General features: G+C 47.8%; 7 non-coding genes and 2 pseudogenes across 7 annotated transcripts; 8 read left to right on the top strand and 1 right to left on the bottom strand.

Annotated features, from left to right (window-relative positions):
- Positions 1 to 15,767: 15,767 nt before the first annotated feature.
- trnav-aac (transfer RNA valine (anticodon AAC)) lies at positions 15,768 to 15,840 on the top strand. The gene has a single exon. It is a non-coding gene; the product is annotated as a tRNA-Val (tRNA).
- A 1,387-nt stretch (positions 15,841 to 17,227) lies between these two features.
- Positions 17,228 to 17,392, bottom strand: LOC148667271 (U1 spliceosomal RNA). The gene has a single exon (XR_015938471.1). It is a non-coding gene; the product is annotated as a U1 spliceosomal RNA (small nuclear RNA).
- Positions 17,393 to 20,574: 3,182 nt separating this feature from the next.
- Positions 20,575 to 20,693, top strand: LOC148667272 (5S ribosomal RNA; annotated as a pseudogene).
- Positions 20,694 to 21,229: 536 nt separating this feature from the next.
- LOC148667273 (5S ribosomal RNA) lies at positions 21,230 to 21,348 on the top strand. The gene has a single exon (XR_015937384.1). It is a non-coding gene; the product is annotated as a 5S ribosomal RNA (ribosomal RNA).
- Positions 21,349 to 21,884: 536 nt separating this feature from the next.
- Positions 21,885 to 22,003, top strand: LOC148667274 (5S ribosomal RNA). Its single transcript, XR_015938201.1, has one exon. It is a non-coding gene; the product is annotated as a 5S ribosomal RNA (ribosomal RNA).
- A 537-nt stretch (positions 22,004 to 22,540) lies between these two features.
- Positions 22,541 to 22,659, top strand: LOC148667275 (5S ribosomal RNA). Its single transcript, XR_015937385.1, has one exon. It is a non-coding gene; the product is annotated as a 5S ribosomal RNA (ribosomal RNA).
- A 537-nt stretch (positions 22,660 to 23,196) lies between these two features.
- LOC148667276 (5S ribosomal RNA) lies at positions 23,197 to 23,315 on the top strand. Its single transcript, XR_015937386.1, has one exon. It is a non-coding gene; the product is annotated as a 5S ribosomal RNA (ribosomal RNA).
- A 537-nt stretch (positions 23,316 to 23,852) lies between these two features.
- Positions 23,853 to 23,971, top strand: LOC148667277 (5S ribosomal RNA; annotated as a pseudogene).
- Positions 23,972 to 24,508: 537 nt separating this feature from the next.
- Positions 24,509 to 24,627, top strand: LOC148667278 (5S ribosomal RNA). Its single transcript, XR_015939086.1, has one exon. It is a non-coding gene; the product is annotated as a 5S ribosomal RNA (ribosomal RNA).
- The last annotated feature ends 290 nt before the right edge of the window (positions 24,628 to 24,917 follow it).

Here is a 24,917-nt window from a genome sequence, read left to right on the forward strand (position 1 = left end):
GTCAGGCGCCTCTGAAGTCCGCCTACGCGTCAGAAACTGGTGCGCGTTTATGCCCTGGGCCGTTGTCATTGTTTTATTCGGTTATGCAGTTTAAAATATTTTTAAGTTAAAGAGAGCTCTACTTCCGTCTCTGAACAGGTTTACGATGATGATACACGCGTTTCCTTGTTCTCTGACTGGCCATGCGGCGGCCATGTGACGAGGAAACGGGAGAGAGCAGGACGAAAATGAAAGAGAGAGAGAGACGGTGGAAATGTGACAGTTAAAATAAACTGCCAGAAGAGAATAACCGTCTCCGTCCCGTCCCTCTCCCTGCAGGCGGAGTGTTTAGTCACCGCCGACCTCTCGTACCCTACAGCAGTTAGTGAACAGGGCACTAGGTACTACTGAGCTTCCGTCCGGACTAAGCCCGGAGAGGACGGCGGTTCACTCACCCGTGGGGCAGCCCGGACCCGGATTCCCGTCTCGGGTTTGACAGCCCGTCTCCTGCGGAGCCGGAGCGGACTGGCGACGCGTACACCGGTCAGGCAGCAGTTTAATCGGAGGTTGTAATCGTGGGGGGGGGAATTTAACCTTACGAGAGTTTCTTCTGTTACATTTTTTTTTTCTGTTAGGGAAATTCATATTACAGGATAATGTAAATTTACTATGTAAGGCGTTTAAAGGTCGAGGAGAGGTTGGGAAAGCCCCTGAAACCCAGCGCTGGAAACTTTGTCCGTCTCCACTAGGTATAGAATGCGCTCTTTACACGTCATTCACAGGCGTCACGTTACTCGGGCAACGGAGGTACGCTTATCCTCGGTGGGCAAGTTGATGTAATTCAGTAAAGCTGGAAAAGATACTCAGACACGTTAATTTATCACCTGCATATATTAACAAAGTTATTTTAGATGGACTTGCAGAACTATACTGTAGCTGCGTCGGCATGCGTAGGCTGCAAAGGAACAAGTAAAAGGTTATTCCATGCCTTCTTCAGTTGTTAGAAAGACAGGGCAGTATGCAAAGATAATTTTCTTTTTATCTTTGCTTACTGCAGTTTATCTTTGATGACAACATCAAAGACATTAAGGAATTCTTACAGCTAACAGCTCCACATCAACTTCCTTTTATAACTAACCTCATCAGATCTCTCAACTCCCAACTCTTCCAGTTTCTCACTTCAGAGAACGATAAAAAACTCAATCATCCTCTACAGAGAAAAACCATCAACACCCCTACCACCTCCACCAATCCTAACCTTGTTGTTACTGTACCCTCTGACCTTTCCCTTTCACCCCTTTGCATCCTCAGCTAACATATTTTAATATTACAACACAATTACAATAGATTGTACAGTATTTACAGTTTAAAATTAAGGTAAATATGTCAAAATATCAAAATCCAACTGCACAGTGCTAACAAAACAATGCTTGTCAAGTTCTCAAACAAATCTGCATTGTATTTTTAAAATATTTCAGCAGAGGATGTGACGGGAGTATAAATGACGATTCGACGATCATTTTTCTTGGGTGAATATGGTTTTCTGGGGAGTTGCGATGTTGGGCATTATTGGACATTTTTGACACGTGTTGAACAATCGCATTTCCTACAAATATTAAAATGGCTGTGATTTAGCTGAGAAATCCAATCGACCTATGCGAAAACAATGTTTACATCGCAAAAGAAACCCGCCCCTGGGTGGACTTGAACCACCAACCTTTTGGATAACAGCCGAACACGCTAACCGATTGTGCCACAGAGACTGACTGGTGGAGTATTTTCTCGAATCAAAAAAAAAATATCTTACCGTTCTTTTTGCCAGCCGGTAATATTTTTTCTGCACTGATAACCAAAAACTGAATTTCATGTTTCGCAAGCTGTGTGAATTTAATCAAAAACAAGTTTTCCAGAAAGGAAATGAACACATGCATTTAACGAAGTCAAGCCCTTTGTGATTGCCCAAAATGGTACGTTCTGTACTACAAGATAGGAAGAAATACACAGCTGGGATTTGAGCATAGGTTCTTTTGTTTAATTGAGAAGCGCTTTAACCAACTAAGCTACAGTGACAGGATGACTGTCACCTTTTACAGCTACTTGGACACACTGCTCTGAGACATCTGCGTTCAGAAAGTGTTGAACCTGCTCTCAGAGCAAATTGCCTCTTTTACATACAGTAGCAGCCCCGACACTAAGAAACGAAGAGAAATGGCTTTTATTGGGCATTTTTCATGTCCAATGCGTTTGACATTTCCCAAGGGTGACAGAGTTCTTTTGCAACACTATTTCTTCTTCTTTTTTCTTTCTGTACGCTTTGATAAAAAACGAGAAATCATGCAAGGGAAAAATGTCTTTTTTTCATAGAGAAAACGTGTACCAGGAAATGTTGTGTTGAGAAGAAGTGATTTACATGATACGTGACCTAATTTATCGGAGCGAATGCTCACCCAGCAAGGTCTGGAGAAGTTGGAGAGTCTGGTGGATGTGATAATTATACGGTGTTGTGGAAGAAAACAGTCTTTCTTTGAATTCTCAATCAATTGGAATTTCAGTGCGGAACATAAAGCCTTTGTCTGATTTAAAGAGATTATATTTTAAAACTCATAAAAAATCAGAAAACACACGTTTCTCACTTTGAAATTTTAGACGGGGCGGTATATTACTAGTAGCAACGCTGAGCACACTATTGGGGAATTCAGGTTATGTGAAATACCAGCAGTTTAATAAATAACGCATCTGATGTTGGATCATAAGATTGTAGGTTCGACTTCTACCTGGCTCATGTAAATTTTATTCAAGCTCCTCAGTAATAGATGTCTATTATGTAATGAACCGCACCTGAAAGCAAACATTGGGTCTGTTTCCTTTGTTTTCCAGCATGAAATAGCAAATCATTACAAAAAGTACCTGCTAATGTCCAATAGCGTTTTTTTTTCAAATTACATTTTCAGGCTTCAGACACTTTTTAATAAAACAAAAGTGTCCAGAAACTCCCTAACTTTCAGGTTTGCTTGAACCTGTATTAAAAGAAATTATTTGAAACTTCCGGGATTCCATTCTCTGATGTAGCTGTCTCTAAAGACGGATGTGATGTTTCGCAGATGTGAACTGTGCCTTCTCTCTTGTGTTCAAGGGTATTCGCTGTGGGAGATCCTAACTGTATGTCCAGTAGGGCTCTATTTTGTTTAGATTATCTATGTGGCGTACAGATAGAACTCAACTACATGGTGTGAATTCCGTGTTCAGGACGAGCAGAACCTGAAAAACTAAAAGCAGACCTCGACATAATTTGAACACACAGCCTTCTGATGTGGAGTCAGACATGCTACCTTTGTGCCACAAGGTCACAGCTCTCAGCTGTTTTGAATTCCCCAAAGGAGACAAATCAGCTTCACAAAAAATTCTCCTGTGAAGAGCGCCGCTCTTCCGAAGAGAGTCTCTTCATCTCAGACCATATTTTATTCTTCCTGCACAGCTCTTGTGCAGGTGTTGTTCTTGATAACAGATCCAGGAACACTGACTGTTTTTCTATTTTTTTTAATTAAGTACCCCATGGTGCAACGGTAGCATGTCTGACTCTAAATCCCGAAGTTAATTTTCAAAGTATATCGGAGTCAACTGATACTGATCAGGTTCTGCTGCTGCTGAACCCGCAGTCTTCACCTTAAAGTTTAATTCCCCAAGCCTTATATGTCCATCCCTTCTCGTCAAAACTCATATTTTCACAGGGTACCCTTCAGAAATCGCAGTATAGAATGAAAAACTCCAGTAGATCTCGGCCGCTGTTGGTGATTTTCCTTTAAAAATAAATGAATCTCTGGAAATGTTACGGAGTGTATTACTTTCACTGAGACCGAGGAGTGTTAAGATGTACATGAGTCTTTGTGGCTCGGTTGTTAACCAAAAGGGTGGTTTTATGTTTCACACTAAATTGAGATCTTGAAACCAAAATAGTTAGAAATATGGAACACAACCGTTGTTCCCCAAGAAGGAAAGCTGTTTTGTACTGACGTCACTCCTTTTTATGTAACCCAGATTGTGAAGACAACTCTGCCCTATCAAAGGAAAATGTTACACAAAAGTTGGAAAGCACACTCTGAACCCATCTGTATATTTGATTCCCGTGATCCGTTCAAAGCTGCTTAGTACTTTGCAAGCAAATCAAATCATTTCAGGGAAGAAACTCAGTTTAATGAACTACTTTTGTATTTTCACTCATTGATTTTGATCTTTGTATTCTCTTCGCATTCTCAGCAATAATATTTCAAAATTATAGTTCGGATTTATTGGAAAACTTCACAAGCATTATGAGATTAGGACTGTACAATTGTTTTTTAATATCTTGGTATATTTACCTTCATTTTAATATAGATATAACCATAAATGTTGTTAAGCATATTGTACTTTTGTCGTACTTTTTAAAACATTTTAGCTGAGGACACACGGCGACTATTATACCTTGTGATACATGCAAGACATCTGTAAACGAAGATGTAATTACAATAAAATTGGCAATTCACAGAAAAACACAATTTGTATAATATTATTCCTCTATATCAATGATCAATTGAAGGATTTGAAGAAACTATCAAAGAAACAGCAGCAATAGCAGATGATTTTGGTTTTTAACCCATCTTTACACCTCAATAATCCATTTGTCCTCGAAAAAAGAAAAGACAGGGATATTTTGAGTCTCATAATTATCCTCTTCTTGATCCAAAAAAAGCGTTTATTGCTTCTGTACTTTTTTGGATTTTCTTACGAAGATCTCACGAAGTATTGCCAGGATCTATATTTAGTGTTCGGTAGCGATAACACTGCTGATATTGATTGAGTAAAAATCTGTGATGTATTGACAGCTTTATCTGAAGCGAGAAATCCTCGAACACCGCTTATGAAGTGTTGGGATTCATACCAAGAAATACCTTTTGTTTTCCCACCCAAAATGCTACTATTGCATTACACATTATGCAAACATTACCAGTTTTAGTAGCTTCTGGGCGCGATTTTCCAAAACTGAAACTAATTACAAATTATTTAAGATGAACCATGTCCAAAAATTGTAAATCAGGACTAATATAATATCAAGTGAAATTACTACAGAAGAAAAGGTTTAACTGAAATATGAATAAGACTATGCAAGCCTACAAAATAGAATAATTCAATTTATATAACTTATTCTTTTCTTATTTGAGAAATGGGCTCACATACCGGAAGACACTAACGTTTCTCTTCGTTAGAATATGTGAATAACAGTTTAACCCCAAATGTCTGTAATTGTGATTCTGTTAAAATTCAAAAAAGCATCTATCAATAGTAAGAAATTATTAAGAAAGGAAGAAATTGTGTTATTTCATAAACTGTAAGACATGAAGACATTTACAGGTTATATCCTTTGCTTTGTCTTTTAACACAAGCGTTCAGGATCCAAGCCCATGTTCGGATGGTTGTGTTTCTCTTGTAATCATCAAATGTCATTGTTTTGTCCGTCAGTTCTTTCTCAAGTTGTACCATGGATATTTTATACCATCAACACTTTTCATGCTCTTTTGCATTTTCCTTCACATACGGAAAAAAACTCAAGGCGTTCTTGTCACTGTGCTACACAGTACAGGACACGCAGTGAGGAATTCGCGCAGCTTTCAGCTCAGTGCGGAATCCAGAGGGAGGACTCGCTCGGTGAATGATCTCTCAGGAAATCCCGGGTGAGGTTTTTCTGCAACAGCCACGACAAGTGTGAAGACGTTCTCTGGATTTCCTGAATGTGACTTTAAATTAGTTCACATTCTTTGGTAGTTAACAGAACTAAATGCTTTGGAGGTACATCTAAAACTGCAGAGAACACTGTAGCACTTCGAGTTTAATTGTGTAAACCTGGCTCTCTATGAACACGAGCAAAGAGTTCTCACTCGACAGAAGACTGCGATGTGAGCACAGTAACATAAAGCACTTGAAGATGCTAGGGATTGAACCTGGGACCTCATACATGTAAGACAAGCACTCTACCACTAAGCTACACCCCCGACATAGAGACCTTTCGAAGATGTGCAGGTGCTCACAGACCACAATCCATCTTTTGCATCTTTTAAGTGCTCTTGATTAAACTATGCATAGAAAAACAGCAGTACTGATGATTTTCATGGACTGATGCACACTTGTTCTGTACAACTCCAGTGATAAAACCTTGTCTGTAAATATTGTAGAACGTAAAAGGGTGAAACAACGCTCCAACCACAGGAATGGTAACAGAAAGGATCATTTTCTTATTTAATACGTCCTTTTGAGATGCCTTGTCAACGCACACAGACGTTAGAGCTGAACAAATATTTTGTACACAAGACGGCAGTGCGATATTAAAATTCCTGTCTTCTTGATGGATTCAGACTGGTAGCCAGAGGACGCCGGGACAACGCCCATTGGACAACTGCTGGAACAGAGGCTGCAACAGAGCTTGTCAGCTGGTTTGGTGTTCGTGCCAGGAGATTCCAAATCCATACACAGTGGATAAGTAAACCCCATGTTCTACATTCCGTCTCGAGAATTCAGTTGTACCTCAAAAAAAGTTGTTATCAATTTAATTCATGAGTAATGTATTTACTTCCGAGTTTAGAGTAACAGTGGGTAATAACACTGATTAGCGATTTGGTAACCGAACGATATATATTGACATATATTCTCTGTTGTGTATCTTTGTGTTTGCATCTCTTCGAGATTATATACCTTGTATATTGATAACCCTCACAGTAAGGTCTGCCGCTCGTATCCAGGCAGACTAGTATATGTTTGGTGCACAATTTATGTTAATAAATGTATCTCGTGTATTGAACCCGTGTGTGTGCGTTGTTAGTTGTTCTGACGATTGATTTTCTAAAAGCCACAATGAACAACCTCGTGATTACTGCTACAATTAATAATTGTCTCAGTAAACCCATCAAACCTCTACACTTGTATAGTATAATTTATTATCTGTACCTGCAAATCCCCAATATTACTGCTGTCTCCTGAGAAACACAAGTGTAGAGTCAAATCATATGAAATAATACAACAAATCTATTCAATTAACACCCAGATGTGACAGAACACTTTTAAGACTTATACCCCTTTAAATAAGTATTTCCTTAATTTCAGTTCTCTTCCCTCCATGGGATACCTGAAAATTCACTATAGCATAATAAAGGCTGTGCATGCATTACCTGTAATACAGCTACTAATAAAGATAACATTAAAGTTGATTATTAAGAAATCACACTTTTATTAATAAAATATGTTTTGATAAAAGAAGTCTTAATAGACTAGGTAAATCCCTGTAGTAGTCTAACAACTACAAAAAAGAAAAAAAAAACAGAACAACTTCAAAACAAAGAGAAAAAGAACGTTAAAAACAAATCTTGGTAACAACAAAAACACAGAAAAGTGAGTGCTTTTTCAAGTCTTCGGTACTCCATCATGCTCCTCTCATTTCAGTAGACCTCTCTCATATATTTGTGTATAGGTCTGCTGGAGGTCCATTGCTGATGGTAATTTAAGTAGGGAGCTGTGTCAGCATGTGTGGACTGCATAGGAACAAGTAAAATTTTATTCCATGCAGAAAAGAGAAGCAAACAACGTTTGAGCTTTGGAGCCTTCTTCAGGTCTGACAAGGAACAAACCTTTACTTGTTCCTTTGATGTTAATTTAGACCTGATCTCCAGCAAATACTTAACAGGACCTAAACTGGTCAGTTAGTTTAAATAGTTGAAGATATAGGCCACACTGCTCCAGGTGAGGCTTGAACTCAATCTCAGCATGAGTTCGATTGCACCACTGGAGCTGCAGAAGTCTTTTTTTACACAGACTAATGCAATTGCAATTAGTCACGAAACAAACGAGAACTGCAGCTGTACACTTGAGACAGGACGCTACTGTATTATTTTTGTTTAACACTCCAGTCGAACAAGCCGACATGTCACTATTGCTAAATCGTTACAAAAGACGCCAACTAATGACCAGTTTTATTTTTAACAGAACTTTACTGAAAGTTAAACTTATAAAACTACCTGAGCAAATAAATACAACAATTATTGTTCCTCTGACCTTCTCAGTATTTCTTTTTTTAAATTAATACATTTATTTATCCATGGTGTGCCTTGTGCTTACTTTTCAGAACTCTCTCTCCTGTGTTAGTAGGAGCTTACATTTCAAATTAAGTTCTTTAATCAGTTCCCATATCTTCCTTTCAAAGTAGGGAAGAGCAAGCTGGCATGTTGTTTTGCCTGTGGTTATTCTTTATGACTATATCTTCTGACACCTGTGCACAATCCTACAACATTACAAGAGAAGCACTATAACAGGAGTCATAAAAATGCAAGAAGCCACTTTGAACAATCTTTCGGAATTGTAAAACAACTAACGCTTTGCTTGGCTGTCATTTGGTTTGTATACCAGTCCATCAAGAGGCAGCACCATCATCATCAGGTCATGTGCAGTCCTACACAACCTTGCGATTGACTGGGATGAGCTACCTTTTCCATCTCCATGGCATGCAGCACACTCTGGCTGTTTCAACACAGTCATTATTGGACCACAGTGCACTGTCTCTTCTGTCCTGTGGCTATCATAATCACTTTTAAGAAGCCAAGTTTTTTTTCTTTAACATGTGCTTGGGTGCCACCCATTTCCTTATTATCCCTGCTTTCCAGCGGCTGACCCTACCTGTGTAAATAATGTCCTAGTAGTTCTAGTGCCCTGTGTAGTCTTATAAGTGTATAGCGTGTTGTTAAGTAATTACCACCCTAAAGATGTGTACGTGTTCTGTCAGTCTCCTCATGTGCATGTATATCCTGTGTTTGGTTTTGTGGTTGTTAAAGAATAAAGCTATTGCTTGGTTTGTTAATCGCGTCTCCACTGGTCCTTTGTTCTGAGAAGAACCTCTAAATGCTACATTGGTGTCAGAAGCGGGCAGGATGGACAAATCTTGGCAGACATTAGCTGATTCTGTCAAGTGCTGTCTGACTCTAAAAGAGACAGAACCCATCGGCAGCGCACATAGGGAGCCTGAGCAACTCCTGGGTGTGACAGGTGGCCACAGCCCTTACCAGGGCTATCCAGTAGTGGTCCTGCCGGTAGAATTGGGGGCGACTGCCCGCTACTCCCGCCCAGTGGATGCCCCAAAGAGAAGATACCCTCCCTGCTGGAGCTGACCAGCGATTCCCACACCCATCAGTGCGGGTGCAACCCGGTCGCTACGACGGGGAAGCGCCTTGGGAAACCTACAAGGCGCAGTTCCAGCTCGCGGCCTGGACGAATGGCTGGTGCCGGGCAGAGATGGAAGGAGTGGCCTGCCAGGTGCTCCTGGACGTCCCGGAGGAGGACAGAGGCGAATACACGGCGCTGGCGGCGGCTCTCCAGCTGCGTTTCGGTGTGGAGGAGGCGCCGGACTTGATGCGGGAGAGGCTGGCCCTGCGGCGGCGCCGACCAGGAGAGCGACTGGGCCCGGTTGCCGCTGATGTCGCGTTCCTCGCCCGCCGAGGATACCCAACTTTTCCCCGGGAGGCGCAGGGGGAGATGGCTCTCCAGGCCTTTCTCAAGGCCCTCTCACCCGAGGAGCTGCGGCACCAAGTGCATCGCTGGAGCAGGCCTTGGCTGAGGCCGTGTTCAGGGTGGCTGGAAGCGCCAGCAGACACTGCTGGCTGACCGAGGCGGCGACGGAGGAGTCCAGCGAGGGGGAAGAGGAGCCAGACCTTGCAGCGACCCCTGCGGAACAGCCCCACACGCTGCTTTGCGACCGCTGCAGGAAGAGGGAACTCTGAGCCCGGTTCTGCCGGGCACCCGAACCTCGCACTCCTCGATCGGCGTCGGGAAACGGGAACGGGGCGACTCAGCGTGTGGAAGGCCGCCACTCGAACACCTCACCCCCCGCTCCGGAGAGCGCTATTAAGACCGGCGCCCCTCACGTCACCGTGGGGCGAGTCGGCTGTAGCCGGGGCCTGTACCTCCACTGCCGAATCGAGGACCAACCCTGCCTGGCCCTACTCGACGCCGGTTCATCGGTAACCTTACTCCGGCCGGGCGTCCTCCCCGACACCGAGGGCACCAACCCCCCAGGATGGGAGGCCTCCGGCCTGCGGCTAAGGACCGTGATGGGACAGCTCGCCGCAGTCCGGGGGAAACGGGTGCTTGCCTTCCGTCTAGGTGCAGCGACGGTGTGCCACCCCTGCTACCTTGCACCCATCCAGGAGGACTGCATTCTGGGGCTGGACGTACTGCAGCGAGTGGGGGCCAGTTTGGACTTGAGCCGGCAGGAGTTGGTGTGGCAGGGGGAGCGACTTCACCTGGTGGAGGGCAGGCCCGGCGAAGGCCGAGGGACGCGGGCTTGCCGGAGCTGGGAGAAAAAGAGGCAGTGGCGGCGGTGGCGGCGGCAGTCGCCGGGGCAGACCAGGCCTGTGAGCCGGGGAGCGAGCGTGCTGGATCCTGCTCCCGAGTCAGCCGGGGGGCCAGACAAGGCGGCGGCGGCGGGAGCCGAGCGTTGCATGGAAGCGAGGCGCGCCGTTGAGGATCTACCAGCAGAGCTGCGAGGGCCTCGATCAGGACCAGCGGCAGCGGCTCCAGGCGCTACTCGCCCAGAACGAGGATCTCTTTGCGGCGATAGATGAGGACTGCACCCGCACTGCCCTGGTCCAACACGAGATCAACACCGGCGACGCTCGGCCCATCCGCATCCCACCGGGACGCATGGTTCACGCCAAGCGGACCGCCGCCGAGGAAAAGATCCGGGAGATGGCCGCAGCGGGGGTGATTGAGCCCTCCGCGAGCCCGTGGTCGGCGCCAGCTGTACTGGTAAAAAAAAAAGACGGCTCGTGGAGGTTCTGCGTCAACTACCGCAAGCTGAACGAGGTCACCCGGAAAGATTCCTACCCCCTGCCGAGGATAGATGACGCCCTAGACTACATCACCGGGTCGACCTGGTTCAGCTCCCTGGACCTCCGCTGCGGCTACTGGCAGGTACTGCTTGCTCCCGATGCTCGCCCGAAGACAGCCTTTTCTATCGGCCAGGGCCTCTGGCAGTTTACTGTCATTCCTTTTGGCCTGTGCAATGCCCCGGCGACGTTCGAGAGGCTGATGGAGAGGGTGCTGGGATCTGTCCCGCGGAACCAGTGTGTGCTGTATCTGGACGATCTGCTGGTTCATGCCCGGGGCTTCGACCAGGCCTTGATGAACCTCCAGGCGGTGCTGGACTGCATCCGCCGTGCTGGCCTGAGGCTCAACCCCTCACCGACAAGGGCCGCCGTTTCGACTGGGACTCGGGCTGTGAGACTGCCTTCGGCCGGTTGCGTGAAGCTCTGGTGGGGGCCCCCGTGCTGGCCTACCCCGACCCGCGGTTGCCGTATGTTCTCGATACCGACGCGAGTGACTCGGGGGTGGGCGCGGTGTTGGCGCAGGAGGGGCCGGATGGGGAGCGCGTAGTGGCCTACTATAGTCGGGCTTTGACTAGGGCTGAACGGAACTACTGCGTGACCCGTCGCGAGCTGCTGGCGGTGATGGTGGTGGTCCACCACTTCAGGCCGTACCTGTTCGGGACCCGGTTCCGGCTGAGGACCGACCATGCGTCCCTCACCTGGCTGCTCCACTAAAAGGAGCCGGAGGGGCAGATGGCGCGATGGATAGAGATCCTGCAGGAGTACGACTTCACTGTCGTGCACCGTGCGGGGTCTCGCCATCTCAATGCCGACGCTCTCTCGCGGCGCCCCTGCGAGGCCGCGGACTGCCATCACTGCGCCCGGCGGGAGCAGCGTGAGGTGGCTGTCCGCACCGTGGCGGGGGTGGGCACCGCGGCCACGGCCCGGGAGGGGCCGCTGGGGGTGGGCCTGCCAGACCTGGCGCAGCGTCAGGCAGCTGATCCTGACGTGGGGCCGGTGCTCCGCTGGAGGGCAGCTGGAGTGCGGCCTACGCGAGAGGAGCTCGCCCCGCACCCAAAGTCCGTCAAGGCCCTCTGCGCCCTGTGGGAGGCCTTGGAGGTAAAGGATGGGGTGCTGCACCGGGGGTGGCGGGTACCCTCCAGTGGTGAGGTACGGTGGCAGCTGGTGGTGCCTCGGTCGCTCCGCGGGGCGGTGCACGGCCAGCCGGGCATGGGGCACTTCGGCGGTAAGAAAACCCTGCAGCGTCTCCGAGGCCATTTTTATTGGGGTCTTTGCCACTGGGACGTGCAGAGGTACTGCCAAACGTGTGCGGTGTGCGTGGCGCAGAAGGGTCCCCCCGAGCACTCTCGGGCCCCCCTCCAACAACACCAGGTGGGGGCTCCTATGGAGCGGGTGGGGGTGGACGTTTTGGGCCCGTTTCCGCGCACCGAGGCTGGGAACCGCTACGTCTTGGTGGCCATGGATTATTTTACGAAGTGGCCGGAGGCCTACGCCCTCCCGGACCAGAGTGCCCCCACGGTGGCCGATGCACTGCTGGAGGGGATATTTGCCAGGCTGGGGGTGCCGGAGGAGTTACACAGTGACCAGGGGCGTAACTTCGAGGTCTTCGCCAGAGTGTGCCAGCGCCTGGGGATCACTAAGACGCGGACCACACCGCTGCATCCCCAGAGCGACGGGTTGGTGGAGCGGTTTAATCGGACGCTCGCCACCCAGCTGGCCACCCTGGTGTCCCGGCACCAACGGGACTGGGACTGCCACCTCCCCCTTGCGCTCTGGGCGTACAGGACCGCGGTCCAGGAATCCACCGGGTGCACCCCGGCCTCGCTCATGCTGGGCCGGGAAATGCGAACCCTGGTGGACCTGGTCTTCGGCCCGCCGCCCGGAGACGGGTCGGCACCGCCGGCTGGACCGGACTACGAGTGGGACCTGCGGCAGCGGATGCAGCAGGTGCACAGCTTTGCACGGACCCACCTGACACAGGCGGGGGTCCGGCAGAAGCGGCACTACGACCTGCGCTGCAGGGGGCCTGCCTTCCAGCCCGGGGACTCGGTTTGGGTGTACAACCCGCGCCGCTGCAAAGGCCTCAGCCCTAAGCTGGCGCCGTCGTGGGAGGGTCCCGCTGAGGTACTCGGGGTGGTGGGTGAAGTCTGCTACCGTGTCCGGTTGCGAACACGGGGGAGAGTGGTGGTCCTGCACCGAGACCGCCTGGCCCCCTACCGGGCCCGGGAGGAGGAGCCGTGTGGGGAGGCTCTACAGGAGCAGCCGGGGCTGGAGCCGGACGATAGTGGGGCGTCCGTGGGTCGCCAGCCGTCACTGCGGCGCAGGGTTCCACAGCAGTTAGCCCAGTACGAGTACAGCCTGAGGGGGGTGTTCGACGTCGGCGAGACGCCAGACGCCAGACGCCAGACGCCAGACGCTTCAGGTGGGGGCAGTGTAATGCCCTCGCCTGGTGGTGAGGAGAAAGTGCCCCTAGGCGCTCGTAGTACCACTGGGCATGCTGGGAGTGGTAGCCGGGGAGAGTCTGAGGGTCAGCACGATGACCAGCGGCTGACCCTACCTGTGTAAATAATGTCCTAGTAGTTCTAGTGCCCTGTGTAGTCTTGTAAAAGTATAGTGTGTTGTTAGGTAATTACCACCCTAACTATGTGTACTTGTTCCCTCAGTCTCCTCATGTGTGTGTATATCCTGTGTTTGGTTTTGTGTTAATGCTTGTTTGTTAATCGCGTCTTCACTCGTCCTTTGTTCTGAAAAGAACCTGCAAATGCTACAGTATTTATTTTATAAACACCAGTATTGACACTTTGATCAGTATATTTATTATTAGTAGCCAGTCTTATAAATTTACAATTTAGATTAAGTCTGGTAACAGTTATACAGTTAATTTAAATCATCAGACCACTAATGGAACTGAGAGCTGGGTGGAAATAAAACCAGGATACACATTTTAACCTCCAGGATCAGGAGTCTGATCCTCCTGGCTTCTTTACTCTGAAGATTTGTGTAAAACTCTTAAAAGCGCTTATTTCAGGGACTCGTGCTTGTCCTCTACTGCTCCACACGGGTACGCTTTGTAACGCAATAATCTGCGATGTAAACTTTTTTTTCTGTTTAATGAATTTTATTCCTAGGTTTGTCGCTCTCCTTCTCCAACTGTGATGATTCGCTTCTCTTCACAGTCCGGTGTGTTTTTTTTGGGGGGGAAGATTTTATATCTGTAAGAAAAGCCCCCCGGGCTCCGGACAGGAGTCTCCTCCAGCTCTGCTTTGTCAGAAAGAGCGCTGTGACGTCACAGACACCAGCCAGAGTGCTGGGATCAGAGAGCGAGACCGCGGGAGATGCGCGGAGGGAACGGAGGAGAATTATTGATCACTTATGTATCGACAACCAATTTATTCAGCTGAAGGACCATAGAATAATCGATTAACTTCACTGATTGGTGAGTACTGATTCTTTTCTTGACCCTGTTTAAATATCTAGAAAACAGTCAATAAAGACTGTATCGATCAATTACCATAGTGCGTTTAGTGTTAATCATAAGTATGGTAACCACGGCAACAGCCGGCACGTCACTGTATGTGTCTAGGTGTCTCGCATTCGTCACAGAGAGTGTATGTGACGTCACGGGCAGCAACTAATACTACTACTAGTGTATTCATTTTAACATTAGTGAGAGTACAACTGGTAGTTTTAATGGTAGTGTTCATAACAAAGTGTGAGTATTAATAACAAAGCGCTTGTTTGTTAATCGCGTCTCCACTCGTCCTTTGTTCTGAAAAGAACCTGTAAATGCTACAATATTCTTTACTCAGCAGCTTATTAAAAACAGCTCCTGTGATGTTCAAACCGATTTTTTACACAGAACACTGACACAGCTTTGCGTTCTGAATCTCTTTTTCTCGTGCGTTTATTTAATGTGGCACAATGCACTGGGATAAGGGTATTCTGTTCACAAACCAATAGCATTTAAACCACAGCCCAGGTTCGATCTGTCTCCCAGAATCACCAGGGCGCGCAAACACACACACAACCGTGCCGTTGAAGTGCTCTGCTTCATTTCTAAGGGCAACTCAACATTCACTCCTACCCCGAGTGCAGAAAAGACAGCGTCCGCAGCAACAACAGCTCAGGTCTCTGCACAGGAGCTAAGCTGCCCCCATCTCCTCTGCTCTGCGGTTCCTGCGGAGTGGATTCCTGCCTGGAGCCGTGTTTGCAGGCGGCGGCTCCCCGCGCCCTGTCTGTGCGTCGTGTCCAAGAGCTCCTGGGAGGAAGAGAGAGCCCTCACACTCGGGGGCTTTTCCACGGTCTGTGTGAGGAGGGGCGGGTGTGTCCAGTAGCTTATCGAGCGGAAGCCTGGGGCAGCGGAGAGCTGTGATCGTGCAGACCTTGAGGTGTCACCTCTTTGTCTGCTTTCCCGCCCCCCCTCCGCCCAAGCTCTGCTCCAAAGTAGCCCGGCAACCCCTCACACCTGCACGTGTCACAACCTAAGGTGTGGTCATGAGACACCCATGGGGTGTCGTTCTGTTCTTGCTAATTGTTTCCTGCCCGTCGCAGGCAGGAGTCCATGCGAGGAAGATGCGCTGGACAGAGCTCAGAGGGCGCACCTGGGTGGCTTTCCTTCAGAGTGACGTTCCTGCAACACTCTCCCGCTACTCTTGGTGCTCATGCCGCAACACAGGAAGGCTGGAGCAGGTGGCTGTGGGCTCTGCGCACCGCCAAAATAGCTCAGTTGGGAGAGCGTTAGACTGAAGATCTAAAGGTCCCTGGTTTGATCCCGGGTTTTGGTATTTTGTTTCATCGCGCCCTTTGTTCCTCTCTCCAGCGCACCCTGCCTAAAGTGACGCGTCCCTTTCTCAGCCCGAAATGCAAGCAAGACACCAGCAGCGGTCCCTGCAGGTTTCCATAGTGTAGCGGCTATCACGTTCGCCTAACACGCGAAAGGTCCCCGGTTCGAGACCGGGTGGAAGCAGCCTCGTTTTGCACGCTCCTGTACTTCACAGAGGTCTTGAACGACCGGTCATTTGTTCCCAATGTATTTCCGGTGCCTTCGTGCACTCTTGTACCAAACGCACGTTCCTTCTGTACGTGGAGCCGATCATTTGCAATTGGGCTGTGCCGACAGACCAGGACGAGCTCTGTCGGCTCAAAAGCAGCGCAGGACCTGCAAGAACAACAGAAAGATTAGCATCCAGCGGGGGCCTCTTAGTGAGCCCAAGATCTCATCAAGAATCGGCTCCAGCAACAGGGCTGGGCGCATTGTTCCATTCTCCGACCACTCTCGGTGTAAACAAGTCCCTCCTGGTCTCTGCTTGAAATGCACTTTCCTGCGTTTGCTTTGGTGTAACTGGCTTCCCCTGCATGGGCGAATGTGAAGAAGATCCTTAGTAAGTCATTGAAGAAAACCAAGAAGAGGTCGGAGTGGCCTCTGTCGTTCATCAACGATCCAGTCAGGCAGTACTCCTCCTATTCTGCCAGTATGTGGATTCGAACCGGGGTTGTTGCGGCCACAACACAAATTCTGAGCACTATACGATCACAGCGAGTTACCGAGACATACACAGCCAGTAGGAAAGGATGTACTCTCTTTGTGTGACACTAGTCGGAAAAGTCCTGACGCTGCATTTCAACTGAGCCCTAGTATACATCAACCCTTCGACACTCTGAGTGCCAACTCTCTTGTGTGTTTTCTCCATCAAGCAGGTCATGAAGGCAGCAATTACAGTTTGCTTACATGACGCACGCACAACATGGCTGTATGCTCCCATATGGTCTAGCGGTTACGATACCTGATCTTCACCCAGGTGGCCTGGTTTCAGCTCCTTGTATGAGAACGTGTCAGTTTTGCCTCCTGCTTTCCAAAGATCAGCACCATGTTTTATGCCTCCCCCGAATATCGAAGCTGCCTCTAAATCTGCAAATGAAGATGAGTCAATAAACCACTTGTTTTTCGTATAACTATACATATATTCATTTAATACTGATTTCATTCATTGAGCACGGATACAATAGAGGTACAGCTATTCACTGTTTGACATGTCTGCACTGGTACAGAACCTAGCAATCAGAAAACGGGTGAAACTGTCTTGAGAATTAGCATACAGTACCGAGGCCCCCATGACCAAATAAAGGCTAACCTCGATAATCAGCCTAAATAATGCAGACAACAGCAAAATGACTGACTTTGAAAAGGGAATGAATGTCCGGAAGGAGTAGTGTAACCAGCTTGAAATGCTTCTCCGGACCTCTAACTAAAAGAAACCGGGAACCAGCAGTGGCATCGACTCCTTTCGAACTGGGATCCTATCGCAGCTCATGGTGTCCTAACTCTCCCGTATCTGATATTTGACCAAGCACATCAGGAGAGAGCGCGAACGCAGTCCCCCACTACCAGAAATTATGCAGTCGAGATTCCCACATTTGGGGAATTCGCAGGGGTCAGCACAGCCGGAGTGCAATGGCCGAGCCTTGCCCTGGGTGAATCGATTTTTTAAGAACTTTATTTTCTTTTCACAAAAAAATACAGGACATCACAAATTAGAAAGCTTTACATTAATATACATACTTAAAACAGTATATATAATCCCATCTCATTACATTTTGACACGGTACCAGTTATATAGCAACAATTTATTTTTTTCTGGTGCAAATCACATTCTTTACTTAAACATGATAATGTTTTTCACAGTTTCTTGAGATATTGACCTATGCTCTCAATTTCCCACAGATTTTCTGCTTCCTCCCTTCTCTCCACAGATCTCTGAGGTAATAGTTCTCTCGGGTGATGAACAGGGCCAGGCTACCTGCTGCCTTGACTGGGACCTCGATGCCTTTGAACAGCCCCATGTTCCTCACTCTCCACAGGGCGTCTTTCCCACTGTTCACCACGGCCCAGATCCTGTCAAACATGTCAGGAGGAAGTTTGACAGGAGAGATGCCGTTGTAGCGGCAATGCTTGTTAATAAGACAGAATTAGGCCGTGGTATTCTGTCCTAAATGAGGCCCGATCTCACCCTCCATCTTTGTGGTGCAGCCACAGAGAAAGTATTCATGCAGGTTGATTTAAGATGTTTTCTTTTGATAATGGACAGCTCCCAGATGGGGATGCACTTAGCTTAGCCTGGCTATCATGATCAATGGTCATCCATTGGTGCCTATCTGTCTAGGGAGTGCCGAATGGACATCTGGACTGCATTCCTAAGTGTCAAGAGTAAGTGACTCATATCTCACCTTGACCAACCAATCAGGGACTGGCAGGGCGTGGTAATACCACGTGGGTCTCTAATGCCCGCCAAACTCTCAACCAATCAGCACACATCTATGTCTTGGTCAAAAAGGGAGCGCAAGCTCAGATCGGGGCTCTCCTTGGCCATTTTCGCGCATCCTCAGAGACAATCACGTGACAACTGCTGTTGTCTGCAAAGGGACTTGGACTTTGTTCTAAGCGCGAGGCCGAGGATCCCATACGTACTCAGAATTCTACCAACGTGAATGATCCGCTTGATCAACGGCAGCCTACAGTTGGACCCTCATCGACAACCTGAATAGCTTATTCAGAAGCAGCGCTGGACCAGGAACGAACCAGCTTCTTCCCAGGCAAAAGAGTGACTTGGTGTTCGTGCCGGGAGATTCCAAATCCATACACAGTGGATAAGTAAACCCCATGTTCTACATTGTGTCTCGAGAATTCAATTGTACCTCAACACAAGTTGTTATCAATTTAATTCATGAGTAATGTATTTACTTCCGAGTTTAGAGTAACAGTGGGTAATAACACTGATTAGCGATTTGGTAACCGAACGATATATATTGACATATATTCTCTGTTGTGTATCTCTTTGTGTTGGCATCTCTTCGAGATTATATACCTTGTATATTGATAACCCTCACAGTAAGGTCTGCCGCTCGTATCCAGGCAGACTAGTATATGTTTGGTGCACAGTTTATATTAAGAAATGTATCCCGTGTATTTAACCCGTGTGTGTGCGTTGTTAGTTGTTCTGACGATTGATTTTCTAAAAGCCCCAACGAACAACCTCGTGATTACTGCTACAATTAATAATTGTCTCAGTAAACCCATCAAACCTCTACAACCACGATACACCACCATAAACTATATTAATTTAGGAACATAAACATATAGTGTAAACTGTATATGGCTGGTATTGGTAGTTTAAAGAAAAAATACACACCAGTATTCCACTTTCTTCCTAAACATTTTAAGCATCAAAGTCTTACATGTAGTAAGATTTTACCACGTTTCGGAAACGTTTTTACATGCTCCTTCTGACCATCTTAACTTTATATACTTTGTGAAAAGTCATAAGATATTCACATTTTCTGTGAATGTGCTCGTTATCGGAGTAAACAAAAGCATACTTTTAGAATTTGATTAATAGGGAATATAATATGGAATCACGTACCTAAAGAAATTAATAACGATATAATTATTTTTATGTACTGTAGCTCAAATAGTAGTATAATACACTTTCTATGGATACATGTGCTTCTACGCAATGCAGAAGCACATCCACAAGTAACATTACCTAGCTAAGAGAGGACATTGGCTAGCCATTATGATAAATACAGTGGAAAAAAAGCAATTGGGAAAATAAGACCTGCTGATCTGTTATACATACCAGGAAGAGAACAGAATATGATTTTTTTCTGTTCGAAACGTGTGTTGTCTTTATGAAATTCATGTATTTTAAACGTTTAATTAAGAAGAAAAAAACTTACAGAAAGATACTAAGCTGATCACGAGATAGAAAGATCACCCGTTTTTCGCGCATAAAAAGTGGCTATTAACTGGGTGAACTGTTATTAACTGGAGTCAACTGGGTGAAAACACATAATATGAACATGAAACAAAACAAAAAATAAAAATAAGATACAATCTACAGACATTAAAACCGGTGTCATGGAAATATAACTATCAAGGAAGCCACAAGAGAGAGTTCTCACCTGAGTAAGGTCTTTATTTCAATATTGGGAGCAACCAGAGACTCAATTTGTTACAAGCAGTACAGGGTTTTCATAAGACGTTGCGCTGTAAAAAAGCTCAGCGCTTTGTCCATTCTAAAACTTCCACTTTCCCTAAGAGAAAACAGATTACATCAAAAAGCGAAAGAAGAAGCACTAGATATGTTATTCAAAGCTTATCAGTTACTTTCAGCTAATTCTAACGACCCAGACAGCATATATTGTTTTGGTACATTGTCTTCTAAAGTAACCTAAACAGTGTACTTTGTTGACGCACTGTTTTCTAAAATTCTGCACGTACTGTAGCACAGCAATTACATCCTTGAAATATATTATCTAAAAGCCCCAATATATTTCTTTGCAAAGCTCTCTACATTTTAAGAATCAATTTACTTATTAGATTTCCACTTAAAGACTTGTTCGGTTGGCGTTCAAGAGTCGCGTTTTTCAGAATTGTATTGAGATCGTTTTCCACAGAGCTCAGATGTCAAAGCACAGCAGCAGCTTTCCACAGCGATCCTCTATAGCGCCCTTTCTCCCGCAGCTCCGTCCTCATTGGAAGGAAGCAAGAGTGAAAGGCTGAAGTGAAATAGAGCGGGGACGAAGGCAGTGAAGAGAGAGAACGTGGGAAGAAGAGAAAAACGCAAGGGAAAAAAAGCAGCGTCGTAAAAGAGGTGACGGAGCTGTCCTCTCAATAAGAAGGGTGCCAGCGAGCCTTGCTCTCGCTTACGGCCACAACCCCTTGAGCACGCCTGATCTTGTCTGATCTCGGAAGCTAAACAGGGATGGGCCTGGTTAGTACTTGGATGGGAGACCGCCTGGGAATACCAGGTGCTGTAAGCTTTTAAGCGCAGGAGGCGCCCTATCCCCGCTCGCTCGCTCATTCCCCTGTTCACACGTGCAGTGCGGCTTGTCCGTCTGTTTATTTGTCAGCTTTGGCGAGACACGGGTGCTTGTGTATTAACGTGAGCGTTTTTTATTCTGATCATGAACAGTTTAACAAGTCCGCAAAGGATCGAGGAAAGGTTTATCGCCAGCTGAAAAGAGACACAGCGCTTCGGCTGTGGAGAGTTGTTCGGCTGGCGTTCGGAGAGTCGCGTTTTTCAGAATTGTATTGAGATCGTTTTCCACAGAGCTCAGATGTCAAAGCACATCAGCAGCTCTCCACAGCGAACCTCTATAGCGCCCTTTCTCCCGCAGCTCCGTCCTCATTGGAAGGAAGCAAAAGTGAAAGGCTGAAGTGAAATAGAGCGGGGACGAAGGCAGTGAAGAGAGAGAACGTGGGAAGAAGAGAAAAACGCAAGGGAAAAAAAGCAGCGTCTTAAAGAGGTGACGGAGCTGTCCTCTCAATAAGAAGGGTGCCAGTGAGCCTTGCTCTCGCTTACGGCCACACCCCCTTGAGCACGCCTGATCTCGTCTGATCTCGGAAGCTAAACAGGGATGGGCCTGGTTAGTACTTGGATGGGAGACCGCCTGGGAATACCAGGTGCTGTAAGCTTTTAAGCGCAGGAGGCGCCCTATCCCCGCTCGCTCGCTCATTCCCCTGTTCACACGTGCAGTGCGGCTTGTCCGTCTGTTTATTTGTCAGCTTTGGCGAGACACGGGTGCTTGTGTATTAGCGTGAGCGTTTTTTATTCTGATCAGGAACAGTTTTACAAGTCCCCAAAGGATCGAGGAAAGGTTTATCGCCAGCTGAAAAGAGACACAGCGCTTCGGCTGTGGAGACTTGTTCGGCTGGCCTTCGGAGAGTCGCGTTTTTCAGAATTGTATTGAGATCGTTTTCCACAGAGCTCAGATGTCAAAGCACAGCAGCAGCTCTCCACAGCGATCCTCTATAGCGCCCTTTCTCCCGCAGCTCCGTCCTCATTGGAAGGAAGCAAGAGTGAAAGGCTGAAGTGAAATAGAGCGGGGACGAAGGCAGTGAAGAGAGAGAACGTGGGAAGAAGAGAAAAACGCAAGGGAAAAAAGCAGCGTCGTAAAAGAGGTGACGGAGCTGTCCTCTCAATAAGAAGGGTGCCAGCGAGCCTTGCTCTCGCTTATGGCCACACCCCCTTGAGCACGCCTGATCTCGTCTGATCTCGGAAGCTAAACAGGGATGGGCCTGGTTAGTACTTGGATGGGAGACCGCCTGGGAATACCAGGTGCTGTAAGCTTTTAAGCGCAGGAGGCACCCTATCCCCGCTCGCTCGCTCATTCCCCTGTTCACACGTGCAGTGCGGCTTGTCCGTCTGCTTATTTGTCAGCTTTGGCGAGACGCGGGTGCTTGTGTATTAGCGTGAGCGTTTTTTATTCTGATCAGGAACAGTTTTACAAGTCCGCAAAGGATCGAGGAAAGGTTTATCGCCAGCTGAAAAGAGACACAGCGCTTCGGCTGTGGAGACTTGTTCGGCTGGCGTTCGGAGAGTCGCGTTTTTCAGAATTGTATTGAGATCGTTTTCCACAGAGCTCAGATGTCAAAGCACAGCAGCAGCTCTCCACAGCGATCCTCTATAGCGCCCTGTCTCCCGCAGCTCCTTCCTCATTGGAAGGAAGCAAGAGTGAAAGGCTGAAGTGAAATAGAGCGGGGACGAAGGCAGTGAAGAGAGAGAACGTGGGAAGAAGAGAAAAACGCAAGGGAAAAAAAGCAGCGTCGTAAAAGAGGTGACGGAGCTGTCCTCTCAATAAGAAGGGTGCCAGCGAGCCTTGCGCTCGCTTACGGCCACACCCCCTTGAGCACGCCTGATCTCGTCTGATCTCGGAAGCTAAACAGGGATGGGCCTGGTTAGTACTTGGATGGGAGACCGCCTGGGAATACCAGGTGCTGTAAGCTTTTAAGCGCAGGAGGCGCCCTATCCCCGCTCGCTCGCTCATTCCCCTGTTCACACGTGCAGTGCGGCTTGTCCGTCTGTTTATTTGTCAGCTTTGGCGAGACACGGGTGCTTGTGTATTAGCGTGAGCGTTTTTTATTCTGATCAGGAACAGTTTAACAAGTCCGCAAAGAATCGAGGAAAGGTTTATCGCCAGCTGAAAAGAGACACAGCGCTTCGGCTGTGGAGACTTGTTCGGCTGGCGTTCGGAGAGTCGCGTTTTTCAGAATTGTATTGAGATCGTTTTCCACAGAGCTCAGATGTCAAAGCACAGCAGCAGCTCTCCACAGCGATCCTCTATAGCGCCCTTTGTCCCGCAGCTCCGTCCTCATTGGAAGGAGGGAAGAGTGAAAGGCTGAAGTGAAATAGAGCGGGGACGAAGGCAGTGAAGAGAGAGAACGTGGGAAGAAGAGAAAAACGCAAGGGAAAAAAAGCAGCGTCGTAAAAGAGGTGACGGAGCTGTCCTCTCAATAAGAAGGGTGCCAGCGAGCCTTGCTCTCGCTTACGGCCACACCCCCTTGAGCACGCCTGATCTCGTCTGATCTCGGAAGCTAAACAGGGATGGGCCTGGTTAGTACTTGGATGGGAGACCGCCTGGGAATACCAGGTGCTGTAAGCTTTTAAGCGCAGGAGGCGCCCTATCCCCGCTCGCTCGCTCATTCCCCTGTTCACACGTGCAGTGCGGCTTGTCCGTCTGTTTATTTGTCAGCTTTGGCGAGACACGGGTGCTTGTGTATTAGCGTGAGCGTTTTTTATTCTGATCAGGAAAAGTTTTACAAGTCCGCAAAGAATCGAGGAAAGGTTTATCGCCAGCTGAAAAGAGACACAGCGCTTCGGCTTTGGAGACTTGTTCGGCTGGCGTTCGGAGAGTCGCGTTTTTCAGAATTGTATTGAGATCGTTTTCCACAGAGCTCAGATGTCAAAGCACAGCAGCAGCTCTCCACAGCGATCCTCTATAGCGCCCTTTCTCCCGCAGCTCCGTCCTCATTGGAAGGAAGCAAGAGTGAAAGGCTGAAGTGAAATAGAGCAGGGACGAAGGCAGTGAAGAGAGAGAACGTGGGAAGAAGAGAAAAACGCAAGGGAAAAAAAGCAGCGTCGAAAAAGAGGTGACGGAGCTGTCCTCTCAATAAGAGGGGTGCCAGCGAGCCTTGCTCTCGCTTACGGCCACACTCCCTTGAGCACGCCTGATCTCGTCTGATATCTGAAGCTAAACAGGGATGGGCCTGGTTAGTACTTGGATGGGAGACCGCCTGGGAATACCAGGTGCTGTAAGCTTTTAAGCGCAGGAGGCGCCCTATCCCCGCTCGCTCGCTCATTCCCCTGTTCACACGTGCAGTGCGGCTTGTCCGTCTGTTTATTTGTCAGCTTTGGCGAGACACGGGTGCTTGTGTATTAGCGTGAGCGTTTTTTATTCTGATCAGGAACAGTTTTACAAGCCCGCAAAGGATCGAGGAAAGGTTTATCGCCAGCTGAAAAGAGACACAGCGCTTCGGCTGTGGAGACTTGTTCGGCTGGCGTTCGGAGAGTCGCGTTTTTCAGAATTGTATTGAGATCGTTTTCCACAGAGCTCAGATGTCAAAGCACAGCAGCAGCTCTCCACAGCGATCCTCTATAGCGCCCTTTCTCCCGCAGCTCCGTCCTCATTGGAAGGAAGCAAAAGTGAAAGGCTGAAGTGAAATAGAGTGGGGACGAAGGCAGTGAAGAGAGAGAACGTGGGAAGAAGAGAAAAACGCAAGGGAAAAAAAGCAGCGTCGTAAAAGAGGTGACGGAGCTGTCCTCTCAATAAGAAGGGTGCCAGCGAGCCTTGCTCTCGCTTACGGCCACACCCCCTTGAGCACGCCTGATCTCATCTGATCTCGGAAGCTAAACAGGGATGGGCCTGGTTAGTACTTGGATGGGAGACCGCCTGGGAATACCAGGTGCTGTAAGCTTTTAAGCGCAGGAGGCGCCCTATCCCCGCTCGCTCGCTCATTCCCCTGTTCACACGTGCAGTGCGGCTTGTCCGTCTGTTTATTTGTCAGCTTTGGCGAGACACGGGTGCTTGTGTTTTAGCGTGAGCGTTTTTTATTCTGATCAGTTACAGTTTTACAAGTCCGCAAAGGATCGAGGAAAGGTTTATCGCCAGCTGAAAAGAGACACAGCGCTTCGGCTGTGGAGACTTGTTCGGCTGGCGTTCGGAGAGTCGCGTTTTTCAGAATTGTATTGAGATCGTTTTCCACAG

Source organism: Lepisosteus platostomus, chromosome 5 (assembly GCF_059453375.1).
Source record: "Lepisosteus platostomus isolate fLepPlt1 chromosome 5, fLepPlt1.hap1, whole genome shotgun sequence".
In the NCBI taxonomy this organism is placed as follows: Eukaryota; Metazoa; Chordata; class Actinopteri; order Semionotiformes; family Lepisosteidae; genus Lepisosteus; species Lepisosteus platostomus.